The sequence below is a fragment of the Moschus berezovskii genome, chromosome 10 (genome assembly GCF_049115385.1).
Source record: "Moschus berezovskii isolate FMDL1 chromosome 10, NW_MosBer_1.0, whole genome shotgun sequence".
NCBI lineage: Eukaryota > Metazoa > Chordata > Mammalia > Artiodactyla > Moschidae > Moschus > Moschus berezovskii.
In genome coordinates, this window is record NC_142469.1 from 14,873,599 (window position 1) to 14,884,101 (window position 10,503).

General features: G+C 41.3%; 1 long non-coding RNA gene across 1 annotated transcript; it reads left to right on the forward strand.

The window, feature by feature from the left end:
• Positions 1 to 1,159: 1,159 nt before the first annotated feature.
• LOC129561011 (uncharacterized) lies at positions 1,160 to 9,892 on the forward strand. Its single transcript, XR_008686906.2, has 3 exons — positions 1,160 to 1,244; positions 7,572 to 7,807; positions 8,766 to 9,892. It is a non-coding gene; the product is annotated as an uncharacterized LOC129561011 (long non-coding RNA).
• The last annotated feature ends 611 nt before the right edge of the window (positions 9,893 to 10,503 follow it).

The following is a 10,503-nucleotide window of genomic DNA, read 5'->3' on the forward strand; positions in this document are numbered from 1 at the left end:
TATCAGAAAGGTGCTTTGTAGTTGTTGTAGAAATTGTAAAACTGCCTCTAAAGTTTGTATGGAAAAGTAAAGGGTTCAGAATAGACCAAACAGCTTTGAAAAAGAGGAACAAAGTTGGACGACTAAAATTGCCAGATTTTAAAACTGCTAAAAGAAAGTCCCCGTGGTGCTGGCCTGAGGATGAACAAGTACATTAATGGGGTAGAATGGAGAATTCCGAAATGCAGCCATACGCATGTGGATGACACATGCTCGACAAGGGTGCAAATGCAATTAACTTGAGAAGGATTCTGTTCACCAAAAGGTGATTGGGGGATTCTTCTGTGTTGGAAGTAGAGGATGTTGAGAGGAGCACAGAGGTAAGGCAGGGCTGGGGGCGTCAAGAGGAAGAAGGCAGGGACGGGTAATCACTCAAGTGAAAGCACGTGCTATACACTGTGCATCAAGAAGTCCCCGAGGGCAGAGCTGCAAGAGAGGAGGATGTCTGTGCTGAACAGGTGAGAAGCAGCAAGCAGGACTGAATATTAACATAATATGGCCTCATTCTTAACCACGGGCATTTGAGACCTTGCAGTCAAGACTAAGTGTCCATCAATAGGTGAATGGATAAAGAAGACTCCATATATAACATGGATATTACTCAGACTTAAAAAACAATGAAATTGGGTCATTTGTGGATGGAAAAAATGCCTGTCATACAGAGTGAAGTAAGTCAAAAAGAGTAAAACAAACATTGTATATCAATGCATGCCTATGGTGTAGGAGCCCGGCAGTGACCACGAGAGAGAATGGTTAAGGAAGCGGGAATGTGCCTGCAAACAGGACTCTCTGCTTGGGCAGAGCATGCTTGCAAACAGGATGTTCTGCCAAGAAGCCTGCACACAATATCCAAGGTTAATGGTCTGCTCGCATGGGAGGGACCACGCCCTCCTTAAAAATAAGGAAGAGGCTGGAGTTCTGGGCAGGCTTCTTAGTAAACATGCTGTGGTCACTTTCTCCCTTTGTTCCTCCGGTCCTTGGAATGTGCTTGGCTTTTTGTCCTTATTTGTTAGAAGAATGCATTGCTTAGATTTTGGTATGTGTCCAGCTACCGGGGTATAAAAATAAACCGCAAGGGGGCTTGCGCAGAATTTTTTCCCCTCGGCCGGAGTTGTGTCTTTGTCTGTCTTTTGTGTGTTTTGTCTTTGTGTCATTTCACTGGCAACATCTGGCGCCCAAAGTGGGGTACGAGCAAAACCGAAAGGGTAAGTACCCCTCCGGGATTGTAGGTCCAAGGCAGGGGAACTTTCGGGAAAATTATGGGGACTTCTCCATCAGCAAAGCACAATACATGGAGTTAGTCAAAGGACTTCTCCACTTCATCGGGGTAAAGGCATCTAGTCGCCATTTATCGGAGTTATTTTGCCTTGTGGAGCAGCATTTTTGTTGGTTTAAGTGCCAACCTAAAGTACAATTAAACTTAGAGGAATGGAAATTAATACAGAAGGAATTACGGCAACAGCATCAGAAGGGTAACATAATTCCTTTGAAATTGTGGACTCTATGTAGTGCTATCACTCAAGCACTTGCATTGCTTTCTACAGATAGTGAAACTAAATCTATAAAACCTGAGGTAATTTATGAGGAAGTCCCTATTGAGAAACAAAAGGAATCAAATGCCGCCACTTTAAATGACACTTCCGCGGCCTCCGCTTTAAATGACGTTTCCGCGGCCGCTTTGCATTCCAGGGATGGGGAATGGGACACTGAATCTGATAGTTCTAGTGATTCCTCCTCATCATCCGAAGGGAACGACGAGGTTGATAAAGTGACCCGACTCTTTCAACAATGGTGGAAAACACAGAATGAAGGAACAAAGAGGGTTCCTACTCCTACGGCCCCTCCTTATGCTTCTCTTTTTCCGGTATTGCATGGGGCTCTAGATGTAGGCCGGGAGGGGCGCTCCTTCTCATTTCCCATGTCATGTTTTATGATGATGATATCCCTGCGCCCTCTGGTGGTTTTACAGATCTTCCACAGTTATTTCCAATTCAACGGCAAGCAGCTCCCAACAATATGATTAATGTTCAATATTTGCCTTTTGAATATAAATTTTTCAAGGATCTTAAAGCTGCTGTCACTCAGTATGGTCCCCAATCCCCTTTTGTATTAGCTATGTTCGATTCTGTAGGGAAAACAAAATTGGTTCTTCCCTTGGATTGGGAGGCCATAGCCCAGGCTGTGCTTGAAGGATCCCAATGGTTGCAATTAAGGAGTTGGTGGGAGGAAGAAGCCCGAAAGCAGTCTCAAACTAATGAGGGACAGAACCCTCCTGGTCCTTTAGAAGATAAATTGATGGGAGAAGGAAAATTTATAGCCTTAAGAGATCAGGCTCAATACTCTGACCAGGATTTACAACAGGTGCGCCAAGTATTTCTTAGGGCTTGGCGCCATTTTGTACCTACTGGCCACGCTCAGCCTTCTTTCACAAAAACTTTACAAGGACCCAATGAACCTTATCCTGATTTTCTTGCTAGATTGCGGGTGGCTGTTGAGTGGGCTGTTGGACGTGATGAAATCTCAGAGATACTTTTACAAACACTTGCCTGCGAAAATGCAAACCCGGAATGTAAACGTGTTTTGGGTCCTTTAAGGGGACAGGGAGCGTCTATAGCTGAATATATTAGAGCTTGTTCGGGAGTGGGAGGAACTGAACATAATGCTACTGTTTTTGCTACTGCCTTGGCTCAAGCTATGAAGCCCTCTAAGGGCGGAAATTGTTACTATTGTGGGAAACCTGGACATATGAAAAAGGATTGCAAAAAATTGAAGGCAAAACAAGGATATACAAAACAAAATAACCCCCCTGGGCTTTGCCACCGATGTGGCAAAGGGCTTCACTGGACCAATGAATGCCATTCTAAAACTGATAAATATGGCAATCCTATTGGTAACCCATATTTGGGAAACTACTTAGCGGGCCTCAGTCCCCTGGGCCTAGGAACAATGCCGGGGACGCAATTAACCACGCCTCCCACTCCTCAAGTAACTCCTTTGTTTCCCAACAAACCTTAGAGATGACCACTACAACAGGAATAACCAAACCTCTAATGGTGTCAGATTTATGCTCTGCAACTTCAGGAAGTGCTGCTGCTGATTTGCCTCTCGCTGAAAATGTTCTTTTGTCTCCAGGAGTTGGCATTTATAAATTAAGAACAAACATATTTGGCCCATTGCCTAAAGGCGCTTTTGGCTTAATATTGGGCCTCAGTAGTGCCGCTCTAAGAGGCCTAACCATAATTCCTGGAGTAATAGACTTTGATTTTGCTGGAGAAATTTTAATTATGGTCTCTACTTCTGTTACAATTTCACTATTGGCTGGAGAACGTATAGCACAAATACTTCTTTTATCTTATTTTCCATTTTCTGCTCTTCCTAATGAAAGGTCAGGAGGTTTTGGAAGTACTGGGCAACATATATTTTGGGAGATGCTCATCAAGGATTCTCGCCCTGTTCTTTCCTTAACTATACAAGGAAGGAACTTTGAAGGGTTAATAGACACCAGGGCAAAGGTTTCAGTCATATCCTCCCAACAATGGCCCCAAGACTGGAGCAAAGAAAAGAGTCCTCTAATGCTGACAGGATTAGGCTCCAATGCAGATGTTTGGAAAAGTACTCATCCTTTACAATGCCAGTTCCATAATGGAAAAACAGGTTTTGTCACTTTTTATATTGTTAGTATACCTATTAATATATGGGGAAGTGATCGTCTCTCTCCCACGGGAGCCTCTGTAACCATTCCGTCGGAAAACTAATAGCCACTGCTCAAATTCCTCGAGCACTCCCATTAAAATGGATAATTAATACTCCTAAATGGGTTGAGCAGTGGCCATTACCAAAAATGAAGCTCGAGGCCTTAGAGCAATTAATAACGGAACAACTTCAACTTGGCCATATAGATGATGGAATTCTACTTCCCCTTGGAATTCTCTTGTATTTGTTATAAGAAAGAAATCTGGAAAATGGAGAATGTTGACTGATTTAAGAGAAGCTAATAAATGTATTGAACCCATGGGAGCTTTACAATTGGGCCTTCCTTCTCCCGCTCTTATTCCTCAAAATTGGTCTTTAATGGTATTAGATCTTAAAGATTGTGTTTTTTTACTATTCCCTTACAATTACAAGATAGAGATAAATTTGCTTTCACGGTTCCTGTTCTTAATCACACTCAGCCCATTAAACGCTACCATTGGACAGTCTTGCCACAGGGAATGATAAATAGTCCTACCTTATGTCGAGAGTTTGTAGCTCGTTCCTTACAATCTATCCGTCAAGAATATCCTAATTATATTCTCTATCATTATATGGATGATCTCTTATTGGCAGCTCCCTGTACTGCTGAACGTGATAAATTCTTCTTAAAAGTACAGGAGGCTTTGAAACAATATAACTTGCATATAGCGCCAGAGAAAATTCAAAAGGATTTTCCCATTTCTTATTTAGGAACCATATTAGAACAACACCAAATCCAGCCTCAAAAATTACAAATTAGAAGAGACCATTTAAAAACTTTAAATGACTTCCAGAAATTATTAGGAGATATTAATTGGCTTTGCCTGGTACTTGGGATTCCTACTTATCAATTATGACACTTATTTTCTACTTTAGAAGGAGACACAGCTTTAGATAGTCCCCGAATCTTAACCCCCTTGGCTTTGCAAGAGCTTCAATTTGTTGTACAAAGATTAAATGACTGTTTTTTAACATATATTTCTGCATCTCAACCTATTTCATTCATAATATTTTATCGGGGACCAGCCTTGATATGACCCAGGGTATCCTCGGGATGAACGGCGTCGGCGTCAGAGAGAGAGAGAGAAAGAGAGAGAGACAGGGGCTGATGATTCCTTGGTTTACGCTGGAAACCAATAAAACCCCAGCACAGGGCTTGCTCTGTTTACGTAGGCCGCAGGCGCCCTCTCGAATCACTGGAGGCACCCCACCAGGGCACCCCCTCGAGTGAGTCTTAGAAGCCCAGGCAGATAAGTAAACTCAGAGGGCCCAGCGCTCCAAGGATCTCAACCAGAAAAAGGAGAATAGAGAAAAGGATGGAAAAAGAGAAAGAACGACACGGGGAGACCAAGCTTCAGTGAGCAAGGCCCAAAACTTTATTTTCCAGTGTTGCTTTTATACCCTAAGTTATGCGCATAAGAAACAGAGAAAGGGAGGTATAGAGTCACGCCAAAATCGCGTGGGGTCAGCAGTCTTGACCCTTATCAGGATCAGGGCTTATTTTTGTGTGTCTTGTGATAAAAGTTTTAGGTGGTTTACATCCTCTTCTGGCCAGGGGGCCTGCTAACAGTTTATGGCCCTCTCTCCTAACAATAGGTTAGTTAGCAAGTAAAAGGCTTATATTCTTTTGAGGTGACTTTCCTAAAGTTAGGTGCTAGACACATAACAAAGTTACATTCCTATAAGGCACCGGTGTAGTGAGCTGCAAGAAAGGAACTTATTAACTTAAGATCTGATGTGGTTAAATCAAAGGTTACTACTTATATTCTCTATATGTGATTAATATATTTCCAAGGATACAATAGATAGAGGAAACTGCAGCAAGCATTGATTCAACAATGAAATCTTTTTTAGTACTACTCTAATGATTTTAACTTCTTCAACAGATTCCTGTATTTTAGAATATTAGGCTTTCTGTCCTTGCATGGCTGGGAGGCTATAAACAGTCACACTCATAGTTGTAAGAGCCCAGACAAACTTGTCATGCAAGTTAGAAAGCTATCAGAGGGGCTTGGATTGGAACACTCCTATTAAGCCGAGGAGAACTTTTAAACTACAGCTCTGAATTAATGTTTTCAGAGAAAGGTGGTTGGGGGGAAGCCCCTGTAAGTATTAGAGGACTTGGTAAGAGGCGTAAGATAGTAAAGCAGTCAGACTCCAGTTTTCTTTGGGGTAGATGCTCAGGTAAGTCCAGGGGGCTCCTCGAGCCCTGATTAGCCTTTGCCTGTCAGGCCTCTTCCCCAATTGACCTTTGCCATGGGTAGGATTTCCCTCGCTGGCTCCCGGCAATATTTCATACCCCTCATTCTCCATCTGGTGCGATTGCTCAAGAAAAAGGATTAATAGAATGGATTTTTTTTTTTTTTAACCTAATAGCTTTTCTAAAAAATTAACTACATATATGGATAAATCAGCCTTTCTTATACAAAAGGGTCGCAATCATATTCTACAATTATCAGGAAAAGAACCACACCAGCTTGTTACTCAATTAACGAATGCTCAGATATCTTTGTTCACAATTTAATGAAAATTGGCAGATTTCCCTTGCTTCATTTCCTGGATCATTTTCTAATCATTATCCGTCATCTAAATTAATTGATTTTCTTCGAGCCAACCCCATAATACCTCAATCTCGGATTTCAGATGTTCCAGTTAAAGGACCCACTGTTTTTACTGATGCAAATAAAATCACCGCTGGATATTGGACTTTTGAACGTTCTAAAGTTCTTCCCCGTTCGTTCTCCTCTGTACAGCCTGCTGAGTTGTGGGCTATTTATTTCGTTTTGCAAGATTTTCCTCAAATTCCTGTTAACATTATTTCAGATTCTTGATATGCTGTTCTTTCTTGTCTACAGCTTCCTCAAGTTTCCCTGCCTATAACTCTTAAGACAGATATTGATAAATTGTTTTATCAGGTACAGCAATTGCTTCTACGGCGTTCAGAATCAGTTTTCTTTACTCATATCCGTGCTCATTCCGCCCTTCCTGGACCCTTGTCCTTCGGAAATGCTGCAATTGATGCATTACTTTATCCTATAGAAGCAGCAAAACAAGAACCTCATCTGCAACATACTAACTCTAAAGGATTAAAAAAATCTTATGCTATTACTCAAGAACAAGCTCAAAATATTGTTCGCTCTTGTTCCATATGTGCGCCTTTTACTTTACCATTTACCCCACCAGGTGTCAATATAAGAGGACTACAAGCAAATCAGATATGGCAAATCGGTGTAATTTTTATTTCATCTTTTGGGCAACAAAAATGCGTTCATCATACCATAGATACATGTACACATTTCCAATGGGCTACTGCGTTACATTCTGAAAAAGCTGACGCTGTTATTACTCATTTATTATCTTGCTTTGCAGTTATGGGAATACCAATTGAATTAAAAACTGATAACGCATCTGCTTACCAATCGGCTAAATTAGCTCATTTTTTATCCCAATATCATATAACTCATACTTTTGGAATCTCTTATAATAGTCAAGGACAAGCTATCATTGAAAGAGCTAATCATACTTTATGTGAATATATTGAAAAAATAAAAAAGGGGGAACAGGAGAGATTTATGAAACCAAAAGATATCTTGAATAAAACCTTACTTACTTTAAATTTTTTTGAATATTTGGAGCAAAGAAAATCTATCAGCAGCAGAATTGCATTTTCGAAGGAAAGACGAGGATAAGAAGATCTTGAATACACTCATTTGGTATAAAAATAAAGAAAAAGGTTGGGTTCCAGCATCACTGATATATTTAGGACGAGGTTATGCTTTCATATCTGTTGATAATTTTAGGTTTTGGATACAAACTCTGTTGATCAAGATTCATCATGGATGACCGCTTTGTGTGAAAATTTGAAGAGCTTTCTGCACAGCGGAGCTTTACCTTCCCTACCTGATCTGCATCCCCTCCAACATGGGGGCAACTAAAGAAGCTTACACAGGAGGCTGAGAAAACCCTCCTTAATGCTGGTCAACCTCTCAATCCTACTAATTTGCTATTGGCTATGATGGCTGTGGTTACCTGTCAGGTAATGTATGCACAAGCGATAGAATATACTTATTGGGCTTATGTTCCTAATCCTCCTCTTGTGAGAGCTGTTTCTTGGGGTGAACCTGAAGTACAGGTATGCACCAATGAAACTGCATTCTTCCCACCACCCAAGTGTGGAGGAATTGAGCATTTGTATCATAATAATCAATGTAACATAAGTAATGTTACTGTTGCAGTGGAGGGCCTCCCCTTGTGCATTGGAGGACATCCCTTTTGCCTCTCTACAAAAAAGCACAATCATCACTCTTATAATACCTGGGGGATACAATATAATAATTATCATCCTTCTGTCTTTACTGTGCTTGTTTCCACCAGGGGATTCAACACCTCTACAATGCTGATGAGTCACCATCCTGATATCTTTATACCATTATGCCCTTCTAAATTTTTTATTTCTTCTCTAGAATCTTTGGAATGGGAAAGTTGCCGAGGTCATTGGCCTTTTAAGGTCATGAACTATTCTGGATTTTTTATTGTAGATTGGAGCCCTGATCATAGCCAAATTTTGGAAAAATGGTCTAATAAAACACTCAAATGGCATCGAACTAATGGTACTTTAATGGGAAACAGTAATGAAACCTTAAAATGGCAGCAGTTTGCACTCGTTCCCCCGCAGTTGCAATTGTTAGGGTATCCCCACTTCCAAGGAAATATTTGGAAATTATGGGAAGTTTCGGGGAATCTCACTATATGGTCGGGAAACTATACTTTGGATACGAGTGACAGGTCAGGTCCCTTTCATGTTCACTTGCATATTAATAAATCTTTTTCTGCTATGGCTTGTTTAAAATACCCCTTTGCATTGTTGTATGGGAATTGGACTTGGAATGCAACTGAGGGATCTATATCATGTAATCATTGTAATTTAACACAATGTGTAAATCAGTCATGGTGGAAACATTTTGAAATACAAACCCACAATTCTAATTTTTCAGTGATGGTTGTTAAAACTCGAACCGAAGTATGGCTACCTGTAAATTTGACAAGACCTTGGTCAGACTCTTTTGCTGTATCTCATTTGGTGACCGCTCTACAGACTGCTTCGTCGATCCCGATGCATGCTTGGAGTAATCATAGCTTTAGTTCTTGCAGTGGCTTCAGTTACTGCAACCGCTGCTGTGGCTGGACTTGCTTTGCATCAAGGAATCCAAACAGCAGACTTTGTGCGGGAGTGGCATAAAGACTCTCATTTAATATGGCAACAACAACGAGATTTGGATGCCCAACTTGCAACTGATGTACTCAATCTTCAACATACTGTTTCTTGGCTTGGGGATCAATTAACTGTCTTATCCACAAGAAGTGTGTTGAAATGTGATTGGAACTCCTCTCAATTATGTATAACACCTGTGCCTTTCAACATGAGTGAGGGTTGGGAAAAGGTGAAATGGTCTTTAAAAGGGCATCAAAACCTAACCAAGGAAATTATGGAATTAGAGCAGCAAATTTTGTCTACATTTAGCAAAACGCTACCTGACATTACTGGGTCCGATCTGTTAAAGGATTTGCGGGAGGGAATGAATAATTTGAATTCTTTTGGGCATGTATCTACTCTAATTGGAACTACTTTTGGGAATGCTTTGTTCATAATACTATTATGCTGTGTTATTATTCTGGTCTTCCGGTGCTGGCGGAGAAGGCAACAGCTAGAGAGGGACAGACAACGCATTATTGCCGCCTTACAGTTTGCTACTGCTTCTCGGAAAGAAGGGGGAAATGTAGGAGCCCGGCAGTGACCACGAGAGAGAATGGTTAAGGAAGCAGGGATGTGCTTGCAAACAGGACTCTCTGCTTGGGCAAGCATGCTGGCAAACAGGATGTTCTGCCAAGAAGCCTGCACACAATATCCAAGGTTAATGGTCCGCTCCCATACGAGGGACCACGCCCTCCTTAAAAATAAGGAAGAGGCTGGAGTTCTGGGCAGGCTTCTTAGTAAACATGCTGTGGTCAATTTCTCCCTTTGTTCCTCCCGTCATTGAAATGTGCTTGGCTTTTTGTCCTTATTTGGTAGAAGAATGCATTGCTTAGATTTTGGTATGTGTCCAGCTACTGGGGTATAAAAATAAACCACAAGGGGGCTTGTGCAGAATTTTTTCCTCCTGCCGGAGTTGTGTCTTTGTCTGTCTTTTGTGTGTCTTGTCTTTGTGTCATTTTGCTCGCAACATATGGAATCTAGAAAAACGGTGCAGATGAACCTATTTTCCAGGGCAGGAATAGAGACACGGACGAAGAGAACGGACTTGTGGACACAGTGGGGGAAGAAAAGGGTGGGGTGAGTTGAGAGAGTAGCACTGGCATATATGCACTATCATATGTGAAACATAGCTGGTGGGGCGCTGCTGCATAGCACAGGGCACTCAGCGTGGTGCCCTGTGATGACCTACAAGGGTGGGGTGGGCTGGGTGGGAGGGGGGCTCAAGAGGGAGGGAATGTATGCATCATTTAGCCAACTCACTTCATTGTACAGCAGAAGCTAACCCCAAACTGTAAAGCAATTACACTTCAATAAAAAATTAAGTGAAATGTACTTGATCTGACAAAAGAAAAATCAAGTGAGAAAATAAATGAAAACGGATCAGTATTAGCATAACTGTATTAGGCATTCATTTGTCTTTCTTGCTTGCTCTTTTATACAAACATACAAGCAAGATATATACACACATACATACATAT